Genomic DNA, 27,151 nt, shown 5'->3' on the forward strand with positions numbered 1-27,151 from the left:
AAAAAACTGAACAACAGTAAAGTATATACATTTGAAGTCAGATGTTTACATACACATTAGCCAAATACATTTAAAGAACAAAGAACAAAGTGTTGGTGGTGTTGTGGATAATGTAGAGGATTGACAAAGATTGCAGAGAGACATTGATAGGATGCAGAAGTGGGCTGAGAAGTGGCACATGGAGTTCAACTTGGAGAAGTGTGAGGTGGTACACTTTGGAAGGACAAACTCCAAGGCAGAGTACAAAGCAAATGGCAGGATATTTGGGAATGTGGAGGAGCAGAGTGATCTGGGGGTACATGTCCACAGGTCCCTGAAAGTTGCCTCACAGGTAGATAGGGTAGTTAAGAAAGCTTACGGAGTGTTAGCTTTCATAATTCGAGGGATAGAGTTTAAGAGATGTGATGTAATGATGCAGCTCTATAAAACTCTAGTTAGGACACACTTGGAGTACTGTGTCCAGTTCTGGTCACCTCAGTGTAGGAAGGATGTGGAAGCATTGGAAAGGATACAGAGGAGATTTACCAGGATGCTGCCTGGTTTTGAGATGGTGCATTATGATCAGAGATTAAGGGAGCTAGGGCTTTACTCTCTGGAGAGAACTGAGATGAGAGGAGACATGATAGAGGTATACAAGATATTAAGAGGAATAGATAGAGTGGTCAGCCAACACCTCTTCCCCAGGGCAACCCTGCTCAATACAAGACATAGCTTTAAGGTAAGGGGTGGAAGGTTCGAGGGGGATTTAGGGGAAGGTTTTTTACTCAGAGAGTGGTTGGTGTGTGGAATGCGCTGCCTGAGTCAGTGGTGGAGGCAGATACACTAGTGAAATTTAAGAGACTACTAGACAGGTACATGGAGGAATTTAAGGTGGAGGGTTATATTGGGGGGGGGAGGGTTTAAGGGTCGGCAGAACAGTGTGGGCCAAATGGCCTGTACTGTGCTGTATTTTTCTTTGTTCTTTGTTCCCAATGGGTCAGAAGTTTACATACACTTTGTTAGTATCTGATAGCATTGCCTTTAAATTGTTTAACTTGGGTCAAACGTTTTGGGTAGCCTTCCACAAGCTTCTCACAATAAGTTGCTGGAATTTTGTTCCATTCCTCCAGACAGAACTGGTGTAACTGAGTCAGGTTTGTAGGCCTCCTTACTGAGTTTAAATTTATTTGGCTAATATGTATGTAAAATTCTGACTTCAACTGTATATATATATATAACAGTTAAATTAAAATAAATAGTGCAAGGACAGAAATACCTTAATACTGGATGCCACTTTTCTGAGGCACTGCCTTTTGAAGATGTCTTGGATACTAAGGATGCTAGTGCCCATGATGGGGCTGACTAATTTTACAACTCTCTGCAGCTTACTTCAATCCTGTGCTGTAGCCTCCGCCCCATTGAGGCAGTGATGCAGCCAGTTAGAATGTTCTCCACATAGAGGTTTTCAAGTGTTTTAGGTGACAAACCAAATCTGCTCAAACTACAAATGAGCAGTCTAGCCTTTTTATAGCTGCATCAATATTTTGGGACCAGGTTAGATCCTTAGAGATATTGACACCAAGGAACTTGAAATTGCTCACTATCTCCACTTCTGATCCCTCTGTGAGGATTGGTTTGTGTCCCCTCATCTTACCTTTTTAGAAGTCCACAATCAGCTCATTGTAACTGCGACACCACTCAACTAGCTGGTATGCCTCTCTCCTGTAAAACCTCTCGTCACCATCTGAGATTCTGCCAAGAATGGTTGTATTGTCAGCAAATTTATAAATGCTATTTGAGCTATGCCTAGCCACACAATCATGGGCATAGAGAGAGTAGAGCAATAGGCAAATCACTGTCATCATTTCTGCCATGACAATTTGAATGCTTGGGAACATAAAAAGCAGCAGTGAGTAGCGGACTCAACTTAATACATCATGAGCACATCTCTGCCCACCATTGCTGTTAAGGCAAAGGGAGAGAAGAAAGATAAAACCGGGAAAACGGATGGAGAAAGATGGGGGTACAGTCAATTTCCCTTGCTGCTTTCTCTTCTGTTTTCCCTTGCTCCATCAGTTTTTTTCTTTTTCATCGAGAATGCCTTTCCTCCCACAGATGCTGCTCAACCTGCTGAGTTCTTCCAGCTGGTTGTTTGTTGCTTCAGATTCCATCATCTGCAGCCTTTTCTGTCTTCATAAAATGGGGGATGAACTTTGGCTTTCTTTACTTGAATTCACACCTTCTTAACTTCTATTTAACTGGAAATTTATTTTCAATGCTGGGAATTAATCCAAGACACGGTTATCAATAACAACACTTGCCACTCAGTGGCCACTTTATTAGGTACATCTGTACACCTGTTTGTCAACACAAATATCTAATCAACCAATCATGTGGCAGTGGCTCAATGCATAGAGGCATGGTCAAGTGATTCAGTTATTTAGACCAAACATCAGAATGGAGAAGAAATGTGATCGAAGTGACCTTGACCGTGGGATGTTTGTTGGTGCCAGGCAGGGTGGTTTGAATATCTCAGAAACTGCTGATCTTCTAGAGTTTTCACATGCATTAGTCTCTAGCGTTTACAGAGAATGGGAAACAAAAAAAATCCAGAAAGCGGCAGTTCTGTGGGTGAAAATGCCTTGTTAATGAGAGAGGCCAGAGGAGAATAGCCAGACTGGTTCAAGCTGACAGGAAGGCGACAGTAACTCAGATAACCGTGCATTACAATGGTGGTGTGCTGAAGAGCATCTCTGAATGCTTAACACATCAAACCTTGAAGTGGATGGACTACAGCTGCAGAAAACCATGACCATACACTCAGGGGCCTCTCTTTTAGGTAGCTCCTCTACCTAATAAAGTAGCCACTGAGTGTATATTTTCAGAAGGTGGGACATCCCATTAGCCCAGGAGAAGCACTTCAAATAAATTCTCTGTTTCTGCTCTGAGACACAACAATAAAAAGTTGAAAAGAGAAAAATGCTATTAGCTCAACTGTGATTATATATAAAAAAACATTTTACTGGTGGGTATACACATTCCACGCCTGACAAAGTAAGTCATTTTCTTTAAGGCCACAGGGAAAAGTTGCTCGGTTGCAGTCTAATCAATAATTATACACTACATCAGTCCTTGAATAGATTGAGTCTATTTGCTGAGGAAATTGGGAAAAGAAAACCAGTGTATGCTCTTTATACAAGCTGAACTGTTTTATAAGGCAGCCTGAGTCTGAGCGAGTTGATATTTCAGGAGTTCCCTTGACACCTAATAGATAAAGACACTTCTACCATTCCATACTTGCAAGTGCACAGTGCAGATTTCAGTCATTTCCGTTGGTGTGCTGGTGGTGCTATTAATCTATTCTTAATATATTCATAAGAGTTAAGTTTTGATAGCAAGTCCAGCATTTTTTGAACCATAGCTAATTGTGAATTGAGTGGAGCATGTTAGTGAATTTTAGTCAACGCAGGAAGGCTGGGCACAGATATCAATATGTCCGATTTCCTTCTGGAAAAGGCATGAATGATTTGAATGTATTTTAGCAACAAAGTAGCAGTCTTTTGTAGACATTACTATTTGTCTTTTGTAGACATTACTATTTGCTTTATTCACCCAACTTAATAACCACACTTACCTTGAAAGGATTTGAACTCATGATTGGAATTCCTAACAGTGATAGGAATGCCAAGATGCCATAATGCAGTCAGATTCAGAATTATTGTCACTGACTTATGTGATGTGAAATTTATAGGAGTACTTATAGTTTTAGTGGGACTCTTTTCACCAGAGTGTCAGTGAACTTGGGTGACATTATAGTGCGGAATAAAATCACGACGGGCAGATATAGGGTGAATTCACAGTCTTTTTTTCAAGGCTGAGAGTGAGAGAATTAAGAACTAGTTGGGTATAGACGATAAGGCCATAAGATATAGAAGCAGAATTAGGCTATTTGGCCATTTGAATCTGCTCTGTTATTTCATCATGGCTGATCCATTTTCCCTCTGAGCCCCAGTCTCTTGCCTTCTCTCAGTACCTCTTCATGCCCTGACCAATCAAAAATCTATCAACATCTGCCTTAAATATACCCAAAGACTTGAACTCCACAGCCACCTGTGGTAACAAATTCCACAGATTCACCACTCTCTGGCTAAAGAAATTCCTCCTTACCTCGGTTCTGAAAGGACATCCGTCTTTTCTGAGGCTGCATCTTCTGATCTTAGATTCCCCCACTCTAGGAATCATTCTCTCCACGTCCACTCTATTGAGGCCATTCAACATTTGATAGGTTTCAATTTTGTCGTGACTGATACTTCCAAATTCCGGTGAATACAGGCCCAGAGCCATCAAACAGTCTTTATATGACAAGCAATTAAATCCTAAAATCATTTTCGTAAACTTCCTTTGAACCCTCTCTAATGTCAGCACGTCCCTTCGTAGATAGGGGGCCAAAACTGCTCAAAATTCTCCAATGAGGCTTCACCAGTGCTTTATAACATCTCCACATTACATCTTTGCTTCTATATTCTAGACCTCTCAAAATGAATGCTTTTGCCTTCCTCGCACCTGACTCAACACGCAAATTAACTGTAGTGTTCTCGCTCAGGTGTAAGAGAATGCTGAACTAAACACCGAGGTAAACCATAGTCAATGAAAACAGGATCGCAGTAAGATTAACCGTTTACTGTTCACTCTTCCACATTAACGTATGGTGAAAACTGTTGATAAAACAATACAAGATTTGTACAGTATTTGTTTCCTTCTTGATATCACATTTACATCGTAAATACTTGCAAAAGTAAACTACAACAACTACATTACATTAAAATGCAGCATACAGTCAGAATCTACCTACGCCATTGACTGCTTTAAATACACTTCAACACAAACTATCCGCAACTCTTTAACTAACGAAAACATAAACCTTATCAACCATCATTACTTTTAACAGAATCAGAATTAACATTTTAATTCAGCATATTGATTATCTCATGAACTTACGGCATTGCTTCACTGAGTTTCTAGTGCGAAACTTTTCTTGCACTGATCCTGCACATGTGAGCCCCCCCCCCCCCCCTTCCCGTTTCTCCAAACCGGTATTTTCCCATAAGACGCGGCGAAACCAGATGTGACATCATCGCATGCTGCGATATATCACAGACAATGAATTTACTTTAAACAATCCTAACTTTAACTAAACAAATGCCATAAAGGCAACACACTCCCCGCTTGACCTTCATAAGGTCACAATGAACATAATACAAAACTTCAGTCTCTAAATCAGTCCTTAGGTAGAAGTAGAATGACTTCTGTAACTGGCCTTTGGTAAATTTTCACATCACCTTGGTCGGTAGTTTTCAACTCAACCTTCCTGACATGTCCATCCCTACTAGGAAATGTGGCAGTGATTCTGGCCATTGGCCAGCTGTTGCGGGCGATTTGCTTGTCCCTGAGCAGGACTAAATCTCCAACTTGAAGATTCCTGCAGGGTTCTGTCCACTTTTGTCTGTGTTGCAACAAAGGTAGATATTCCTGTCTCCAACGAGACCAGAACTGATTTGCCAGAGCCTGGACCTGTCTCCATTGCTTTGTGTACAAATCCTTATCAGAGAAGTCCCCTGGTGGAGGGGGAGCTCCTGCCTTCTGCGTAAGGAGCATTGATGGCGAGAGTATGAAGGGGTTTTCTGGGTCAGAAGACACAGGTAGGAGTGGTCGTGCATTTATAATGGCCATGACCTCTGCCATTAGTGTGCACAGTACCTCGTGAGTCAATCGGGTGTGTTGCTGCATCTCAGGTTTCCTTTTCAGGGTTTTTTGCAAGGACGTGAACCGCTTGACTGCCTGCTCTTTGTTGTTTGGCAAGCACTGGCGTGGTTCTCTGAAAGGTAGTGGGGCGACCCAATTATTTGCTTCATCTCTGAAGACCTTGGTGTCCTTTGTTTTTAAGAAAATGGCGTCTTGAGCTGATGGAGCAAGTTTATCATCATGCTCAGTTTGAGCGAAGACTGACTGACCCAGCGTCTCGTCAGTTACTTTACATTTGTTAAAGCCTTGTCGTGCTTCCTTAATGCACATGACACTTGTGCGGGGTTGAGAAATTGAATGGCGGCCACTCTCTAGCACATTGGTCTTGAATGTGTTAACCGTCGGTTTGTGTACGTTGCCAAGACACACCTCTCCTATCACCACCCAGCCCAGATCCAGGTGTTGTGCAAAGGGGGTGTCGTGTGGTCCATTGACCTGCTACCTAACCTTGTGTACCCAAAGAACATCTCTTCCTAATAGCAAGAGTATTTCTGCTTTTGGATCCAGTTCTGGGATGTGCTTGGCAATGTGGTGGAGATGTGGCTGGTGTAGCACCGCACTTGTCATCAGGATCTCAGTGCGGTTATTCAAAATTTCATTGCACTCTAAGAGTGGAGGGAGACAGATGACGACTTTACCATCCAGGGACTCGAGCTGGAAGCCTTCTGCCTTCCTTCCATAAGTTTCCACGCTGCCTGAGCAAGTTCTAAGGTAGTATGGGAACTGATTACTCTCAATGCGGAACAAGTTAAAGAACTCTGGACTGACTAGTGAGCGATTGCTCTGATTGTCCAGAATTACATAGACTTTGATGGCCTTGTCTTCGGCTCCCTTAGGGTATACCTTAGTGAGGCAGATCTTTGAACAAGAACGGCTTGACTGAGCTTGACCGCAAACCTCCGTACAGCTCGAGCTGACAACAGTTGTCCTGGAGTGAGCCTCTCCCTCCCCGCCGTCCTGTTGTGGGGGTGGTGGAGCTTTGTCGGTTTGCGGTAACGGGCCGGGATGCATGGCCCCATCGTGATTAGTGCTATTACATTCCGGGCACTTCACGGCGATCGTACACTCTCCAGCAAAGTGAGAGGTAGAGGAACAGCATTTAAAACATATTCTTTTCTCCTTGAGAAGGGCCAACCTCTCTTCAAGGGGTTTTTCCCTAAACGTTCTGCATTTTTTGAGGGGGTGGAATTTGTTATGCAATGGACAATTCTTGCTAGGGTTGTTGTTAGTTGTAAAGGCTTCAGTCTTAAGCACTGAGACAGGTTTATTAATGTTGAAATTATTCAAAGAGGATTTATCTGGCTTGGTGTAAATTGTACTGCTTCCTGGACCCATGAGGCTAGGGTCGTTTCGCTTCTTCGCCTCCTTGCACACAAACATAGTGAAATACTCAAAGGGAGGAAATCGACCTTTGTGGTCTTCCTTGTACTCTGAGGCAACAGACACCCACCTTTCCTGCAGCCCAAATGGAAGTTTGTCCATGATTTGTCTAATCCTGTATGGAGTATCTAGGTATACTAAACCAGCTGAGTAGCCATCTTCTATGGCGTCTTGAATCTCCATGAGTAAATCTCCAAGCTCTCTTAACTTAGTGTGGTCCTTGGCTGACACCTTAGGAAAATTTTCCAGATGTCGGTATAGCGCCGCTTCAATAATTTCGGGGGCCGCATAGCCCTCCCGAAGTCTCTCCCATGCTTTGCTTAAGGCTAGCTTGGGGTTGTTGATGTACACTGAACGTATGCGTCTCACTTGTTCGCATGATTCTTTTCCCAGCCATTTTGCCATAAGATCCAACTCTTAGGTTGCTCTGAGCTGGACTCCGTCGATAGCATTGGTGAATGTGGAGTGCCGTGCACAGTAATTTTCAGGTTTATCGTCAAGCTGGTATAGTCCTGAAGTGACGAGATCTCGTCGTGCTAAATACTGTGCCATGGGTTCAACTGCAAGTGGCATGCGGGCTGTGGGAATATGTCGGCGGGTATATGACTGAGGGCGTACATCTGTTATGGAATTTGCTGTTCTGAATTCGGCCTTTGGCTCTCTTCTCGCCAAACCTGGTAAGTTTGGTGTCGAGAAGTATTTGTCATCAGCCCTTTCATTCTTGAATTCATCGCGGAGTTGCGAGGGTAAGTTGTCTTCCTCGGATGGATGTGATGCAATCGGGCCTCTCTGAATCTCCTCATGAAATGGGACATTATCAAATAAGTATGGAGAGGAAGAACGAATCTTCCAGTCTATTTGAGATTGGACATAGTTGCTTGTGCGTTCCAACCTGATCTTTTCTGAAGTAGATTTTACGTCAACCAGATCATGCATTTCTTCAGCATCTTCTATTAACTCTGCTTCCACTCTGGCAGCTTCTTCTTCTCGTTCTAGCGTCAGCACTTCTAACTCTGACGCTATCCTTGCCCTTTCCAACTGGTTTTTGGCTTCTCTGGCAGCCGCTTCCCTCTGCTTTTTGGCTTCTCTGGCAGCCGCTTCCATTTTCAATTTTGCTTCTTGTTTGGCATAGAGTGCTCGCACCTTGGCGGATTCTGCTTTAGCTCTTGCATGGATGGCCTTACTTGATGATGCCCTACTGCCCCTGTCGCTGGATGGCAATGACTTGATGCTGGATCGAGTTGTCATTGAAGCACCTGAAACACCTGATAATGCCGCCTTTTCACTGTAGTGTTCTCGCTCGAGTGTAAGAGAACGCTGAACTAAACACCGAGGTAATCTGTAGTCAATGAAAACAGGATCGCAGTAAGATTAACCGTTTACTGTTCACTCTTCCACATTAACGTATGGTGAAAACTGTTGATAAAACAATACAAGATTTGTACAGTAATTGTTTCCTTCTTGATATCACATTTACATCGTAAATACTTGCAAAAGTAAACTACAACAACTACATTACATTAAAATGCAGCATTTAGTCAGAATCTACTTACGCCATTGACTGCTTTAAATACACTTCAACACAAACTATCCGCAATTCTTTAACTAACCAAAACATAAACCTTATCAACCGTCATTACTTTTAACAGAATTAGCATTAACATTTTAATTCAGCATATCGATTATCTCATGAACTTATGGCATTGCTTCACTGAGTTTCTAGTGCGAAACTTTTCTTGCGCTGATCCTGCACATGTGAGCCCCCTCCTTCCCATTTCTCCAAACCGATATTTTCCCACAAGACGCGGCGAAACTGGATGTGACGTCATCGCATGCCGCGATATATCACAGACAATGAATTTACTTTAAACAATCCTAACTTTAACTAAACAAATGCCATAAAGGCAACACATTAACTTTCAAGGAATCCTGCATGGGGACTTCCAAGATCCTTTGCACCTCACATTTTTGAATGTTCTCTCCATTTAGAAAATAGCATACACTTTTATTTCTTCTACCAAAGTGCACGACCATACACTCCCCAACACTGTATTCCATCTGCCATTTCTTTGCCCCATTCTCCTAATCTGCCTAAGCATCTCTGCTTCCTCAAAATTACCTGCCCGTCCACTTATCTTTATATCATCTGCAAACTTGGCCACAAAACCATCAATGCTCTCATCCAAATCATTGACATAAGAGGGGTGATTGATAAGTTCGTGGCCTAAGGTAGAACGAGTCAGTGTTAGAAAACCTAGCACATTTATTTTTCAACATAGTCCCCTCCTTCGTTTACACACTTAGTCCAGCAGTTGTGGTGCATAGGGACCTTGGACCTCCAGGAAGTGTCCACAGCAGGGGTGATTGATAAGTTTGTGGCCTAAGGTAGAAGGAGATTAGTTATACAGGTCTCATTACATGCACATGCAATTCAATTCTTTGAGTGATTATGCAGAAAGTTTGAAGTGCATAACTCATCAGGGGTGATTGATAAATTTGTGGCCCAAGGTAGAAGGAGATGAGTTATTATCTTCAAACTTTCTTCATAATCACTCAAAGAGCTGAACTGCATGTGCATGTAACGAGAGCTGTATAACTCATCTCCTTCTTATCAATCACCCATGCTGTGGAGACTTTCTGGAGGTCCAAGATTCGTATGCTCCACTGGACTAAGTGTGTAAATGTAGGAGGGGACTATGTTGAAAAATAAATGTGCTAGGTTTTCTAAAATTGACTCCTTTTACCTTAGGCCATGAACTTATCAATCATCCCTTGTATATTTTTAAAAGAAACGGTCGCAACACAGGCCCATGTAGATCATCACTAGTCACTGACTGCCAACCAGAAAAGGCTCCCTTTATTCCTATTCTTTGCCCCCCTGCCAATCAGTCAATGCTCTATCCATGTTAGTATCTTTCCATGTAATCCAATGGGCTCTTAACTTGTTATGTGTGGCACCTGGTCAGAGGCTTTCTGAAAATCCAAGTAAGTAGCATCAACAGATTCTCCTCTGCCTGTCCTGCTTGTTATTTCTTCAAAGAATTCCAATGGATTTGTCAGGCAAAATTTTCCCTTAAGGAAACCGTGCTGACAATGGCCTATGTTATCATGTGCCTCCAAGTACCTCAAAACCACATCCTTACCAGTAGACTCCAACAAGTTCCCAACCATTGAGGTCTGACTAACTGGCCTCCAATTTCCTTTCTTCTTCCTCTCTCCCTTCCTGAAGAGTGGAGTGACATTTGCAATTTTCCAGTCCTCTGGAACCATGCCATTTCAGAAGACCTGTCCTGCCCCCAGCACATGTGCAGTTACAAAGTGCCTCTACTTCCATATGAGTTTGCAAAGATTGAAAGTTCAAAGTACATTCATTATCAAAGTATGATACATTATACAACCTTGGGATCTGTCTCCTAACAGGCAGCCACAAATCAGAGAAACCCAAAGGAGCCCATCTTATTAAAAGAAGCTCCTTGAACATCCAATGTCAGAGAGAAAATAAAAACACATTATGCCCACAAAAAAGAACCCATAAAAATATAAAAGAACCCGTAAGTATTAAGAAGACTGTCAAACCCCCAATCTGCTGAGAAAAACAAAGCAAACAAGAACCACAGCCAAAGAGCATTCTGAACTGAAGTCTGTAAAGTTCAGCACAGTGCCGAGTTGTGGAGCAGCAATCTGAATTGGCTTGACCCTCACCTCGAGCCCTAACACCCAGAGCTTTTCAGTCTGGCCCAGCGCCTGTATCAATGTCCAGACATCAGGTTAAATCGCCTTGACACACTCTGGGACCAGGACCCCGCTGCCTTGATTCAGCCTGTTCCCAACCTTTCTGATTTGGCCCGACGCCCAAACCTTTGACAAACTCCTATAGATGTGTAGTTGAGAGTATATTGACTGACTGCATCACAGCCTGGTATGGAAACACCAATGCCCTTGAAGATAAAATCCTACACAAGTGGTGGATACGGTTCAGTCCATCACGGGTAAAGCCCTCCCCACAAATGAGCACATCTATATGAAACACTGTTGCCTCATCAGGGACCCCCCCCCCCCCCCCCCAGCCAGGTCAGGCTCTGTTCTCATCGCTGCCATCAGGAGGAAGGCACAGCAGCCTCAGAACTCACAAAGTCAGGTTCAGAAACAGTTACTACCCCTCAACCATCAGCCCCTTGAACCAAAGGGGATAACTTCACTCAATTTCACTTGCCCCATCACTGAGCTGTTCCCACAACCTATGGATTCATTTCAAGGACTCTACAACTCATTTTCCAAATAATTATTGCTTATCTATTTACGATTATTTTGATTTTTTTTGTTTTGTATTTGCATTTTGTTCTCTTTTGCATAGTTTGTCCATCCTGCTGGGTGCGATCTTCCATTGATTCTAATGTGTTTCTTGTACGTATTGTGAATGCCTAAAAGAAATTAAATCTCATGGTAGTATACAGTGATATATACATACTTTGATAATAAATTTATTTTGAACCATGAACTTTGGTCAGTATATAGAATATGCAGCCAGAGGGAGATGTTGAGGCAGGTTTATTAACAAAATTTTCAAGGCACTTGGACAGGTATATGAATGTTTAAAGGATATGGGCTAAATATAGCAAATAGGACTAGCTTCAACTGGCATTTTCATTGGCACGTTCCAGTTGGGCTGAAGGCCCTTTTTCCATGATGTATGACTCTATAATCTATGGTTTCTGTAGATTGTGCAGGATGAGTCTCCATGGCTACTGTAGATTCTGCATTATGGGAAGGGATGTGCTTTGAGATACAGTGCAGATCAGATGGAGGGAACGGCCAGTTTCTATGCTGTAAGGAATAAGAAATAAGGAACAAGTTGAAGAATTATTCAGCTTTCTTTCTTCCTGTAATCTGGCTGGGTTTTTGATATCCTCACTTGGGCAATCTTGCTACCTTGAGCTGGAATGAAGATGTCACAAATTCTTGAAAATTATTCACTGGTGATATGGAGGAGAGGGGATTATGTGGCATTGGATGGTGTCGGATTCTTTAGCCAGAGGATGGTGAACCTGTGGAATTCATGGCCATAGATGGCTGTGGAGGACAAGTCACTGGGTATATTCAAAGTGAAGGTTGATTAGTAAGGGTATTGAAGGTTACGAGGAGAAGGCAGGAGAATGGGTTTGAGAGGGATAATAAATTAGCCATTATGGAATGGCTGAGCAGGCTTGATGTCCTGAATTACCAAATTCTACTGCTGTATCTTATGGTCTTATAGACTAGAGCAGTGTGTCTCAACCTAGGGACCTTTTACTTAATGGTATTAGTCCATGGCATAAAATAGTTGGGAACCCCTGGACTAGAAGATCTTACTAGTCTGTTTAAATCAGGTGAGTAACTTATGCCCCAATTAAGTTCTTCAGATACAGAAAAATAGAATCATGATATCCTACAACACAGAAGCAGGTGTAAGAGATTGCAGATGCTAGAATCTGGAGAAAAAACTTAGGATCTCAGATTAAATCTGTGGAGGGATCGAACCGCTGTCAATATTCATTCATGGGTGTTGCTTGGCACACCAAGTTCATCCTGTAGCCAGCCTAATCTTTGCTGCAGAGAAAGGTCCTTTGTCCATCTCTACACCACCAACCAATAAACTCTCATCTGTAAACCACAAACACAAGAGATTCTGCAGATGCTGGAAATCCAGAGAAACACACACAAAATGCTGGAGGAAATCGGCAAGTTAGGCAGCATCTATGGAGAGGGATAAATGGTCAAAGACCCGGGCCAAAACCCTTCATCAAAGACTGGAAAGGAAGGGGGATAGAAGCCAGTTTAATAAGGTGGAGCAGTTGGGAAAGGTGTACAAGCTGGCAGGTAATATCTGGGCCCTAAACGGGTGCCACAGTAGCATACTGTTCAGTGCAACACTATACCAGTGAGTCAGAGTTTGGAGTTTAATTCCGATGTCATCTGTGATGAGTCTGTATATCCACCCCATGGAATGCATAGGTTTTCTTTGGTTGCTCTGGTCTCTTACCTTAGTCCATAGGCCCACCGGTTAATAGATTAATTGCTCACTGTAAATTGCCCCTTGATTAGGCTTAGGTTAAATTGTGTGTTGCTGGCTAGCACAACTCAAAGGGCCTACACTGTATATCAGAATCAGAATCAGGTTTATTATTACTGGCATGTGTTGTGAAATTTATTTGCTTAAAATAGTGCAAAAGCAAAAATAGTATATATTAAAAAAGTGAGGTAGTATTCATGGGTTCAATGTCCTTTAGGAATTGGATGGCAGAGGGGAAGAATTACTGAGTGTGTGCCTTCAAGCTTCTGTACCTCCTTCCTGACAGTAACAATGAGAAGAGGGCATGTCCTGGATAATGGACCTTAATAAAGGACGTCACCTTCCTGAGACACCGCTCCTTGAAGATGTCTTAGATACTACAGAAGCTAATAACCAAGATGGAGCTGACTAATTTTACAACTTTCTGTAGTTTCTTTCGGACCTGTGCAGTAGCCATCCATACACACACAATCAATAGAGAATGTTTGTCCATTATTCTTTGATAAGCTGCAGGAAGAGTTATTGCACCTTTTATTACACTCTCTCATAACTCTTTTTACATTTTTTTTTACTGAATTTTCAAATAGATTACAGAAATAAAAAAATTATCAACCCTTCCCCCCTCCCCTAAACCCCTCCCCCCTAACATATCCCTATATCCCTTCAATATCGCCTAGTAAAAATAATGTTGGATTATGTGGAAGTTGTATTCCAATATCTTGTTCCAGTAAAACTCTTAAATTTGACCTAGGAGGGTTACAATTACCAAATTTTAAGAATTATTACAAAGCAAATCAACTTAGATTTATTGCATCCTTTTTTGATGAAGATAAACTGGCATGGATTAGAATAGAATTAGACAAAATAGGAGAAAATATACCAGAAGATTTTATATATAAATGGGAATCTAAATGGATACGAGAAAAGAAAGAATCTCCTATACTAAAACATTTGATTGATTTATGGAATAAGATAAATGTTGATGATGAGATAAAGAAATCTTTATTAGCAAAGAGACCTTTAATTCAAAATAAACTTATCCCTTTTACAATGGATAATCAACTTTTATATAACTGGTTTCACAAAGGGATTAGATATATAGGAGACTGTTTTGAAGGAGGTATATTAATGTCATTTGACCAATTAAAGAATAAATATAAAATATCAAATAACACTCTTTTCTGTTATTTCCAATTAAGGGCTTATTTAAGAGATAAACTGGGTCAAACAATGTTATTGCCGAAACCTAATGAAATAGAAACTTTAATTCATAAAGGAAAAATTAAAAAAAATATTTGTTATGTATAATTTGATTCAAAAACAGGCAATTAAACAAGGAATTCATAAGTCAAGACAAAAATGGGAAACTGATTTGAATATTAAAATTGATGAAACAAGTTGGTCAAGATTATGTCTTGACAGTATGACAAATACAATAAATGTTCGACTAAGATTAATACAATATAACTTTTTACATCAAATATATATTACACCACAAAAAATAAATAGATTAAAGCCAAATGTATCTGATCAATGTTTTCGATGTAATCAAGAAATTGATACTTTTTTTTACACTCTACTTGGTCTTGTTTTAAAATTCAACCTTTTTGGACAAGTTTTGGACATCTTTCACTCACAGGCAAATGTGGATTCACATATGCTCTTTTGCATACCATCATTATTTGAGCTACTGTCACCTTCCTGTTAGAGTGAATAACCATTCTCCTCTAACCTCTCTCATTTTCTATCACAGAACTGCTGCTCATTGGATGTTTTATTTTTCATTTTTCACATCATTCTTTCTAAACTCTAGAAACAGTTGTATGTGAAAGTGCCAGGATATCAGCAGTTTCTGAGATAATAAAACATTCCTATCTGAAACCAATAATAATTCCACTGTCAAAATCACTTAAACCACATTTCTTCCCCATTCTGTTGATTGGTCTGAACCACAACTGAACTACTTGACCATTTTTGATCTGCACCTACCACAGTCTGTGTTGACAATCAACACTAGCCCACTTCAAGAGTACATGGTTAGCCCACTGCTCTACACCTACAAATGCATGGTGAAGCACACCACAAACGTTATCGATAAATTTGCTGATATCACAACAAATTTTTGACAGAATTTCAGACAGTGACAAGGAAGCATACAGGAGCAAGATGGAGAAGCTGGTTGAGCAGTGTTACAGCAACCTTGCACTCAAATGTGAGTAAGACCAAGGAAGAAATTGTGGACTTCAGGAAGGGGAAGTTGGGGAAACATACACTCGTCTTCACTGAGGGATCAGCAGTGGAAAGGGTGATCAGTTTTGATTTCCTGAATATTAACATAGAAACAGAAAACCTACAGCACAATACAGGCCCTTTAGCCCACAAGGCCCAAACATATCCCTACCCTAGAAATTACTAGGCTTACCTATAGCCCTCTAATATCTCTGAGGATCCATCCTGGGCCCAACATATTGATGCAATTCCAAAAAAGGCACGACAGTGGTTGTATTTCATTAGGAGTTTAAGGAATATTCGTATATCACCAAAGAGGCAATAAAGAAGTAGCATCTATTATTAAAGACCCACAACACCCAGGATATGCCCTCTTCTCTCTGCTACAATCAAGGAAGAGGTCCAGGAGCCTGAAGACACAGAATCAATGATTCCAGGACAGTTTCTTCCCCTCCACCATCTGATTTCTGAATGGACACTGAACCCATGAACACTACCTCAGTATTTTTTTCTGTCGCTTATTGCACTACTTATTTAATTAAATTTTATTTTTATTTAATATACTTATTGTAATTTATAGTTTATCATTATTATATACTGCTGCAACAAAATAACAAATTTCATGACAGATACCTGAGATATTGAATCTGATTCTTTTGTGCACTGAGTTACTGCCTCATGATTGGCTGATTATATATTTGCATTAATGAGCAGGTGTACAGGTGTATTGAATAAGGTGGCCACTGAGTGTAAATGTCAACTATGGAAGGTTCAATTGCAATTAAGTAAGTGATTAAATAAAAAGGGAATTTTTCTGAGCCTGAATGAAAGTCAGACAGAACTCTGTGAAATCTGAGCTAATTCAGAAGGCACTGGAAACACTCAATTACACAGCTTAGAAAAAAGAACAAACAAAATGAGCATATTAAAACTTTATTTATTTCAGTGCAAATTTCCCTCTATTTTTTCTTTTGTTATAGATTTTACACTTAATACTGTAAATTTGTTTTGGACTGGAAAGGCCAGCTGGGAAAATAGACAAAAATGGCAGATGAAATTTAATACAAGCTGAGATGTTGTACTATGGGAGGACAAACCAGAGTACGACTTACAAAGTGAATGGTAGTGTTCAAAGGAGAACCGTAGAACAAAGGGATCAATATAGATCCATAATTCCTTGAAAGTGGCCTTATTGGTAGATGGGGTCATAAAGACAGCTTTAGCACTTTGGCTTTCATAAATCAGAGCACAGAGTACAGGAGTTAGAATGTTATGTTGAGGTAGTAAAAGACATTTGTGATGCCAAATTTCAGATTACATTGTGTAGTTCCAGTCACCAACCTACAGGAAAGATATCAATAAACTTGAAAAAATGCAGAGAAAATTGATGTGAATGTTGCCAGAACTTGAGGACCTGAGTTATAGGAAAGGATGATTACGACCATAAGACATAAGAGCAGAATTAGGCCATTTGGCCCATCAAGTCTACTCCACCATTCAATCATGGCTGATCCTTTTTTTTCCCTCTTCCTCAACCCCATTTCCCAGCCTTCTGCTCATAACGTTTGATGACATGTCCAATCAAAAACTTATCAATCTCTGCCTTAAATACACCCAACAATCTGGCCTCCACTGCTGCCTGTGGCAACAAATTCTACATATTCATTACCCTCTGGCTAAAGAAATGTCTCCACATCTCTGTTTTGAAAAAGCACCCCTCTATCCCGAGGCTGTGCCCTCTTGTCCTAGACTCTCCCACCATGGGAAACATCTTTTCCACATCTACTCTGTCTAGGCCTTTCAACATTCAAAACATTTCAATGAGACTCTCCCCCCCCCCACCCCCATCCTTCTAAATTCCAGTGAGTACAGACCCAGAGACATCAAATGTACCTTGTATGATAACCCTCTCATTCCTGGAATCATCCTTGTGAACCTCCTCTGGACCCTCTCTAAGCCAGCACATCTGTTCAAAGATGAGGAGCCCAAAACTGTTCACAATACTCAAGGTGAGGCTTTATAAGACGAGTGCCTTATAAAGCCTCAGCATCACATCCTTGCTCTTGTATACTAAACCTCTTGAAATGAATGTTAACATTGCATTTGGCTTTGTCACCACCGATTCTACCTGCAAGTTAGCCTTTAGGATGTTCTGCACAAGGATTCCCAAGTCCCTTTGCATCTCAGATTTTTGGATTTTCTCCCCATTTAGAAAATAGTTTAGGACATTATTCCCTTTTGCAGAGGAGAATGAAGGGAGATTTAATAGAGATACACAAAATTATGAGGAGTATAAATTGGACGAACGCACACAGTGTTCATTATCCTCAGGTTGAGTCAGACTAGAACTAAAGGTCATAGGTTTATTAAGGGGAATCTGAGTGGAAACATCTTCACTGAGACATGCTGCAATGGATTTGGTAGATACAAGCACAGAAACAGATGATGGTGGGTATTCTAAGAGAAGTTTGGATTGGTACCTGGATAAGAGGAGTATGGAGAGGTATGGTCCAGTTGCAGGTCGATGGGACTAGGCACAATAATGGCTTGGATTGGATTAGATGGGTTTAGGGCCATTTTCTGGGTTCTGTGACTGTATGGCAGGTTCACTGGTATTTGTTTAATTTTTTTCTTTTTAAAGGCTTGGACCTTTCATTTGCAAACAACATAATTTCTTATGTACAGTGTATACATTTTTCCCTAGATTATTCACAGATTTTTCACATTTTTGTTCTGAGTTATTCCCATTAACTGATATAATGACTTCTGCCATATTTAGAACAGAGTTTCCCTTCTACTAAACAGATTGATAAATCCTCAAAAAGTGTTCCAAATCCTTCATTGGTTCTGTATCTACCAATATCTTGAATTTCTACAGTTATATTAATAGCAAAAGGACAGTGAGGGATAAAATTGATCCCTTAGAGAATCAGAGTGGACAGCTATGTGCGGAGCCAAAAGAGATGAGGGAGATCTTGAACAATTTCTTTTCTTCAGTATTCACTAAGGAGAAGGATATTGAATTGTGTAAGGTAAGGGAAACAAGTAAGGTAGTTATGGAAACTATGATGATTAAAGAAGAGGAAGTACTGGCACTTTTAAAGAATATAAAAGTGGATAAATCTCCAGGTCCTGACAGGATATTCCCTAGGACCTTGAGGGAAGTTAGTGTAGAAATAGCAGGGGCTCTGACAGAAATATTTCAAATGTCATTAGAGACAGGGATGGTGCCAGAGGTTTGGCGTATCACTCATGTGGTTCCATTGTTTAAAAAGGGTTCTAAGAGTAAACCCAGCAATGATCAGCCTGTAAGTTTGATGTCAGTGGTGGGTAAATTAATGGAAAGTATTCTTAGAGATGGTATATATAATTATCTGGATAGACAGGGTCTGATTAGGAATAGTCAGTATGGATTTGTGCATGGAAGGTCATGTTTGACAAATCTTATTGAATTTTTTGAAGAGGTTACTAGGAAAATTGATGAGGGTAAAACAGTGGATGTTGTCTATATAGACTTCAGTAAGGCCTTTGACAAGGTTCCACACGAAAGGTTAGTCAGGAAGGTTCAATTGTTAGGTATTAATATTGAAGTAGTAAAATGAATTCAATAGTGGCTGGATGGGAGATGCCAGAGAGTAGTGGTGGATAACTGTTTGTCAAGTTGGAGGCCGGTGACTAGTGGTGTGCCTCAAGGATCTGTACTGGGTCCAATGTTGTTTGTCATATACATTAATGATCTGGATGATGGGGTGGTAAATTGGATTAGTAAGTATGCAGATGATACTAAGATAGGTGACGTTGTGGATAATGAAGTAGGTTTTCAAAGCTTGCAGAGAGATTTAGGCCAGTTAGAAGAGTGGGCTGAGCAATGGCAGATGGAGTTTAATGCTGATAAGTGTGAGGTGCTACATTTTGTTAGGACTAATCAAAATAGGAGATACATGGTAAATGGTAGGGTTTTGAGGAATGCAGTAGAACAGAGTGATCTAGGAATAATGGTGCATAGTTCCCTGAAGGTGGAATCTCATGTGGATAGGGTAGTGAAGAAAGCTTTTGGCATGCTGGCCTTTATAAATCAGAGCATTGAGTATAGGAGTTGGGATGTAATGTTAAAATTGTACAAGGCCAAATTTGGAGTATTGTGTACAGTTCTGGTCACCAAATTATAGGGAAAATGTCAACAAAATAGAGAGAGTTCGGAGGAGATTTACAAGAATATTACCTGGGTTTCAGCACCTAAGTTACAGGGAAAGGTTGAACAAGTTAGGTCTTTATTCTTTGGAGTGTAGAAGGTTGAGGGGGGACTTGATAGAGGTATTTAAAATTATGAGGGGGATAGATAGAGTTGACATGGATAGGCTTTTTCCATTGGGATTAGGGGAGATTCAAACAAGAGGACATGAGTTGAGAGTTAAGGGGTAAAAGTTTAGGAGTAACACGAGGGGGAACTTCAGAGAGTGTTAGCTGTGTGGAATGAGCTTCCAGTAGAAGTGGTAGAGGCAGGTTCGTTTTTGTCATTAAAAAAAATTGGATAGGTATATGGACAGGAAAGGAATGGAGGGTTATAGGCTGAGTGCAGCTCGGTGGGACTAGGTGAGAGTAAGCATTCGGCATGGACTAGAAGGGCCGAGATTGCCTGCTTCTGTGCTGTAATTGTTATATGGTTATATCAGCACTTTATAGATCACATCGTTGCTTTCAAATCCTCTCCACTCCACTTACTTTAAAATGCACCTCAATTGTCTGTGATAAATCAACCTTAATACCACCTTTGGTTTGGTATCAGGTTCTGACTGATTAAACTCCTCTGTATCCCCTTCAAATATTTTCCCTGCCAACAATGCTCATTGTTGTTGTGTTAATGTTCAATTATAGAGTTGCACTCACAGGCCACTTTACTGGGTACCTCCTGTACCTAATAAAGTGGCCATTGAATGTACGTTCATGGTTTTCAGCTGCTGTTGCCCATCGCATTCTGCATTCAGAGATGCTCTTCAGTACAACACCGTTGTAATGCATGGTTATTGTTGTCTTCCTGCCAACTTGAACCAGTCTGGCCGTTCTCCTGAAACCTGTCTCATTAGCAAGGGATTTCTGCCCACAAAGCTAGTATTCATTATATATATTTTTGTTTTTCATACCATTCTCTGTAAACTTTAGGGATTATTGTGTGTAAAAAATCCCAGGAGATCAGCAATTTCTGAGATACTGAAACTATTCCATCTGGCACCAACAATCAGTCTATGGTCAAAGTCACTTAGATCACGTTTGTTTGCTATTTTGATGTTTGTTCTGAATGACAACTAAACCTCTTAAACTATATCACAACAGTGGCTGATTAGATATTTGCATTAATGAGCAGTTGTACAGGTGTACCTATTAAAGTTGCTACTGAGTGTATACCAAAGTTGTGATTGAGTATGTACTTTTACTGACAGAGATCTGATAGGCGGCACATCTTCAAGATTTTACATGACTTTATACTTGCAGAGATTCTCAAAGCCCTCCTTGAGCATTTTGCACTTCTACGATATTCTAATTTCACAGCATTCCAAGGTAATTAAATACATTGAGCTCACTAATATCGCTGGGACACACACAAAACTGCAGGTGTTAGAATCTGGAGAAACAAACAATCTGCAGAAGAAACTCTGGGCTGAGCAGCATCTGTGAGTAAAAAGAAACTGTCAGGGTTCCAGGTCCTAATCAGGGTTTCAGTCAGCAACATTAACAGTACTTTCCCCAGCCTTCCACAGTGTTCTTCAAACTTCTGAATTCCTCCAGGAGATTATTTGTTCAAAGTTCAAAGTAAATTTATTATCAACGTACATCTACTACCCTGAGGTTCATTTTCTTGCAAGTTTACACAGCAAGTGCAAGGACCACAACAGAATGACTGAAAGACCACATCCAATACAGCAGAGAAACAACCAACATGCAACAGACAACAAACTGGGCAAATACAAATGAGAGAAAATAATAATTTGGATCCGGGGAAAAATACACACTCAGGGCAACAAATACTTTCTTGGGGTCTTTAATTCCTTTATCTGTTTTAGATGTTTTAAAGCAGGAAGAGCGTATCAAAATAAAAACAACAAAATTAATCTAAGCAAAACAGTTCCTGCTGTTACAATCTCAGCTTAATTTCAGTCCACACACTTGTGTATTAATTAGTTGCGTATGCAGTATGAAAATAAATAAAACAAAATATACAAAACCAAAACAGTAGTGGCAATTATAAAAAACAATTAGAATTCCACCAACCCTGTAACTTATACACAACATAAAAAATAAGAATAAATATATTTCATCCTAACTAAGAGGTATACTCACTTTGGCACACGTGTGCTTAACTTCCAAACACGTATAGGGCAAACCCTGAAATGAATTCTCCTTGCTAATGCTACTAGGCCGATAAGGAAGTTCACACAACCTTGCTATCCAGCACTGAGACCTTACTCACGAAAATCTAAAGCATCCACATGTAAACCATGCCAAATTATCGATATTCTAGATATATAAACAAGAATAAATGAATTTACATGGATATTATCAAGTATTATTCATCTTTACTCATCATATATCCAGTACCTGATGTTCATACTAGATACATTGTCAGGAAAGGTGAATAATTTCCTACTTTGTATGTGCATAATGACGTCACCATTTTCTCTGAAAGGCACAGGCAGCTATTTTAGCATTGCCAGGGAACGTACACAAGTGCACTTTAACAATAAAAAATAATATTCAACAGTCACCTGTTTATAATAATAAGGAAGAGCATGACCCTCCATGGAAGACCACCCCAACAATCTGAGCAGACTAGATGTTGACAAGGAAGTGCCAAATGTCTGGCTCAGAGTTGGTGACCTCTTCCCAGAAACAGAAGGGTTCCTATGGCAATACAGGACCAGGTGATTAACACAAAAAATTATCAAAACTGCATAATAAAAGACCAGCAGATTCAAGATGATAAATGTAGAAAATGCTGGGTAAAACTAGAAACACATTGCAGGATCCTGTAGCAGTTTAACATAATCTGATTACTTACACAGGCACAATTAAATGACAAACATCATTCATCGAAGTCTTGCTTTAAAATACAAGCTCATAACTGAAATCACATCATTCTTTCAATATAAACCTGATCCAGTTTCAGTCAGAATACCACAAATTATATTATGACTGATCTGTTATTACAGATAGGGCAATCCATAATAATCTCCGAATAAACAAGCAAGAACAACTTATTTAATAGATACAGCTATTCAAAACATACACAACTTAAACAGAAATCAATAAGTGAAAAACGCCAGAAATATGTTGAATTAAAGGAGGAAATTGAAGGACTTTGGAACATGAACAAGGTATACATTGTCCCGATAGTAGTTTGTCCAACAGGTATCATCTCAAAGGCACTGCACAATAGCATTAAACAATTTGGGCTACACAGCAATATCGATGTAAACCTTCAGAAAGCCACAATACTACACACCACTAGAATAGTCCGAAAGATCCTAGCAAATAATAAATGAGCATGCTTAACTATGCCTGTACCTTAGGTTTTACCAGTTTGAGCTGACAAAAAATAAATAATAAATATTGAGAACATAAGATGAAGAATTCTTGAAAGTGAGTCCATGGGTTTTGGGAACAGTTCAGTGATGAGGCAAGTGAAGTTGAGTGAAGTTATTCTCTTTATTTTAAGAGCCTGATGGTTGAGGGGTAATAACTTTTCCTGAACTTGGTGGTGTGGGTCTTGAGGTTCTTGTACCTTCTTCCTGATGGCAGCAGTGAGAGGAAAGCATGGACTGGGTGGTGGGGCACTTGATGATGAATGCCGCTTTCCTGCAATAGCATTCAGTGTAGATGAGCACATTGGTGGGAAGGGCTTTACCCATGATGGACTCAGCCATATCCTTTACTTTTTGTAGGGATTTTCCACTCAAGGCCATTGATGCTTCCATACCAAGCTATGATGCTACCAGTCAATATACTCTCCACCACACAGCATTATGAAGGACCCCACGCACTCCTCATACAAACTCTTCTCCCTCCTGCCATCTGGCAAAAGGCACCAATGCATTCAGGCTCTCACGACCAGACTGTGTAACAGTTTCTTCCCCAAAGCCATCAGACTCCTCAATACCCAGAGCCTGGAATGACACCAACCTACTGCCCTCTACTGTGCCTATTGTCTTTATTGTACTGCCTGCACTGTTTTGTGCACTTTATGCAGTCCTGTGTAGGTCTGGAGTCTAGTGTAGTCTTTGTGTTGTTTTATGTAGTTTCAGTATAGTTTTTGTATTGTTTCATGTAGCACCATGGTCATGAAAAACGTTGTGTCATTTTTACTGTGTACTGTACCGGCAGTCATGGTTGAAATGACAATAAAAAGTGACTTGACTTGACTATAGAAGTTTGTCAAATCTTTGCAAACTTCTAAGGAAGTAGAGGTGCTCCTGTGCTTTTTTCATAATTGCAATTACCTGCAGGGCCCAGGACAGATCCTTTGAAATGATAACATCAAGGAACTTAAAGTTACTGACCCCCTCCACCTCTGATTCCCCCAGTGAGGACTGGCCCATGGATCTCCTGTTTCCTCTTCCTGAAGTCAATAATCAGCTCATGGATCTTATTGACATTGAGTGAGAGGTTGTTGTTGTGGCACCACTTAGACAGGTTATCATTCTACCATATGCTGATTTATCACCACCTTTCATTTGGCGAATGACAGTTGTTGCTCCTTAACCTAGCTATTCTTGAAACACCAGCTGGTATTTCTTTTATTGTTATGTTCGATTAGCCCCCACATCTGCTGGATTGCTTCCATCATTTTTCAGCTTTATACATCAATACTCTTTTGAGTTTATCAATTGAATCTGCTTTTATTACACATCAGCCATGTTGGAATAGCAGTGCAGACATTCAGCATGCTGAATGGTCTAATTCTGTTCCTATGTTCAAAGGTTCAAAGGTCAAAGGTCCAATTTAATGTCAGAGAAATGTATACAATATACATCCTGAAATGCTTTTTCTTCGCAAACATCCACAAAAACAGAGAAGTGCCCCAAAGAATGACTGACAGTAAAATGTGAGAACCCCAGAGTCCACACCAGCTCATAAGTGGCAGCAAGGCAACGATATTTTTTATGTCTTTAGACCATACGTTTTATGGTCTAAAGCAGTTTGCTCTAGATTGTGTCAATGTACTATATATTAAAAGAAATTCAATTTCCCCCTGCTTTTCTGAAGTTTTTATTTTAATTTTGGCTTTTGACATATCATTCAAGGACCTGTAAATTAATGCGTGGGACATTAATTTTCACAGTTTCTAGCGCCTCATTTACTTTGCAGAGTTATTCTAACTGAACATTGATAGCAAGCAAACCATCAAGTTGCCAGTTTGTTTCTGCACTAGTTTGTTTCATTAATCTGATTTTATTCTCACTCAGTGTTTACATTCTGTGTTTTGCAAAGTCACATTTCAACTTGCATTGTTGAAGTTGCTTCTTGCAGCACTCTCTTTCACTGAATTTCCATCGTTTCCTTATGGTTTTTGACCACCCAACATCATGGAAAAATCCCCTTCTAAACTTTTCCTAACTGTGTGCTTGTCTAAATGTCTTTTTAACATTAAAATTGTACTCATATACACCAATTCCACTGGCAACTTCTTTCATATTTCTACTATATGTGAAATAAAAATTCCTCTTGTGTCCCTTTTAGGTCTTTCCACTTTCAGCTTAAACCAGTGTAGTTAAGTATTAGAATTCACTCCCCTGGGACAAAGGCAGTGACCATTCACTTCTTCAATGTCCCTCGTAACTTCATAAACCTCTATTAGGTAACACTGAGCCTCCATTGTTTCAGGGAAAAGAGTCTAAGCCAATACTGACCAGACAATTCTGTCTAAACTGGTTTCAGGTGGTTTGCAAACTCCCAAACAACCCTTCATATTCAGGTTGTCTACCTTTCCCTTTTCATGGATGCTGCAGCTGATTTTCATTCTTTGTAAAGTTGGCATCTTCAAACTAAGAGCCAATCTTCATCAATGTCCACTTACATAAGAGAAGTTTCAATTTCCTATCATCCTGTGCTTTGATCTGAAGTGTTTCCTAGCCTGATTTTATTTAAATGATAGCTCCCACCTTGCCCCTCACCTCTCTTTACTTACAGCAAGAAATAAACTGCTGGAATAACTCAGTGAAACTTCTGCTGAGGGAAGTCGACAGTTGCTGTTTCAGATTGAGACCCTTCATCTGGACTGAAAGAACAGAGGGGTGATAGCTAGCATAAAGATTAGCTTTATTTGTCGCATGTATGTTGAAACATCAAAATATACAGTGAAATAAATGTGTTACTTGCCCCAACATCCAACACAATCCGTGGATATGCTTGGGCAGCCAGAAGGTGCTGCCATGCTTCTGGCACCAACACAGCATGCCTACAACTCACCACCCCTGTGGCTTTGGAGTGTACGTGGGAGGAAACCCATAGGGTCACAGGGACAATGTATGAACTCCTTAAAGGAATTGAACCTCCGTCACTGGTGCTGTAAATTATAATGCTAACGGCTGAAGAGGGGAAGGAATTGAACAAGAGCTACAAAGTGATAGATGAATCCAGGTGAAGAAAAGTGTCAGGCAGATTAGGAGAGAAGAGTGTAACTATTGACAGAGGTTGGAAGATGGTTCACGTCACTGCCCTTGGAGGGGCTGCTGGGTCCCTATGCTTTCAGAAATGGTATTGACATTCTGAGTTTTATGGATTGGACTGTAGTTCACATTGGCATCCTTCAAATCTATGTTTCTACTTTGTGTTCTCACCCATTCTTTCTTGCTGCCAATTGGCAGGCTGGGGGTTGGGAATTTGATCTTGTTGCTGTTTCTCCATGTGTGTGGTCTGTTAGTTTTTGTAAGAGGGAGGAATTGGGGGGTTTGGAGTTTACGAGTTTTTGTTTCTTTTTCTTTTCATGTGGGGGATTACAACTAGAAGGTGAGGAGGGTTAACGTCTTTCTTTCAACTATGTCAATGATTTTCTGTATTTTCTGGCTATCTGGGAAAGACAAATCTCAGAGTTGTATTCTGCATACATAATTAGATAATAAAATGAACCTTTGAACTTTGAACTTTTAAGATCATAGGTGGAGGCAATGGCAGACTACAGGTGATGGAATCTGATAGGAATGCGTATTTTGTCCAGCCACTGGAGGTCATCTGGTTGGGTATATTCACAAGTAAATTTTTCATTGCATCAGTACGTACATGTACTTGTGCACAGGATTATACATTTGACTTTGTTGTGATGAGTATAAAGAACACAATGACACATGAGTTAACTCTGTCTCCTTAACTCCGAATGGCTGACAGTTTTACCCCTAGTTTCACCCCATCCTAGGTCAGCTGACCTATCCTAATCTCCTATGACTCAGTTCAACTTGGAAGAAGAAAAGAGTAAATATTGAAAGATAAAACAGGTTGTTCACCCTCCCATTCATTTATAGTATTTACCTATTGTAGATCAAATCTGGTTTATTTACTAATTCCATCCAACTGCTTTTCCCTTCCACTTTTTAACAACAATCTTCCATTCTCAGACTTAAATTAAGAATCATCTTTATCAAAATCCATTTCCAGAAGAAAATTCCAAACTCCCATCATCCTATGCTTCAATCTTAAGTATTTTCCATTCTGATGTTTTTTAAT

At 40.2% G+C, this 27,151-nt stretch overlaps 1 protein-coding gene across 3 annotated transcripts in view; it reads left to right on the forward strand.

Annotated features, from left to right (window-relative positions):
* LOC140714304 (contactin-associated protein-like 5) overlaps nt 1-27,151 on the forward strand; it is a 1,942,527-nt gene that overhangs the window by 1,753,910 nt on the left and 161,466 nt on the right. The gene's annotated exons all lie outside the window — the stretch shown is intronic.

Source organism: Hemitrygon akajei, chromosome 2 (genome assembly GCF_048418815.1).
Source record: "Hemitrygon akajei chromosome 2, sHemAka1.3, whole genome shotgun sequence".
Taxonomy (NCBI): domain Eukaryota; kingdom Metazoa; phylum Chordata; class Chondrichthyes; order Myliobatiformes; family Dasyatidae; genus Hemitrygon; species Hemitrygon akajei.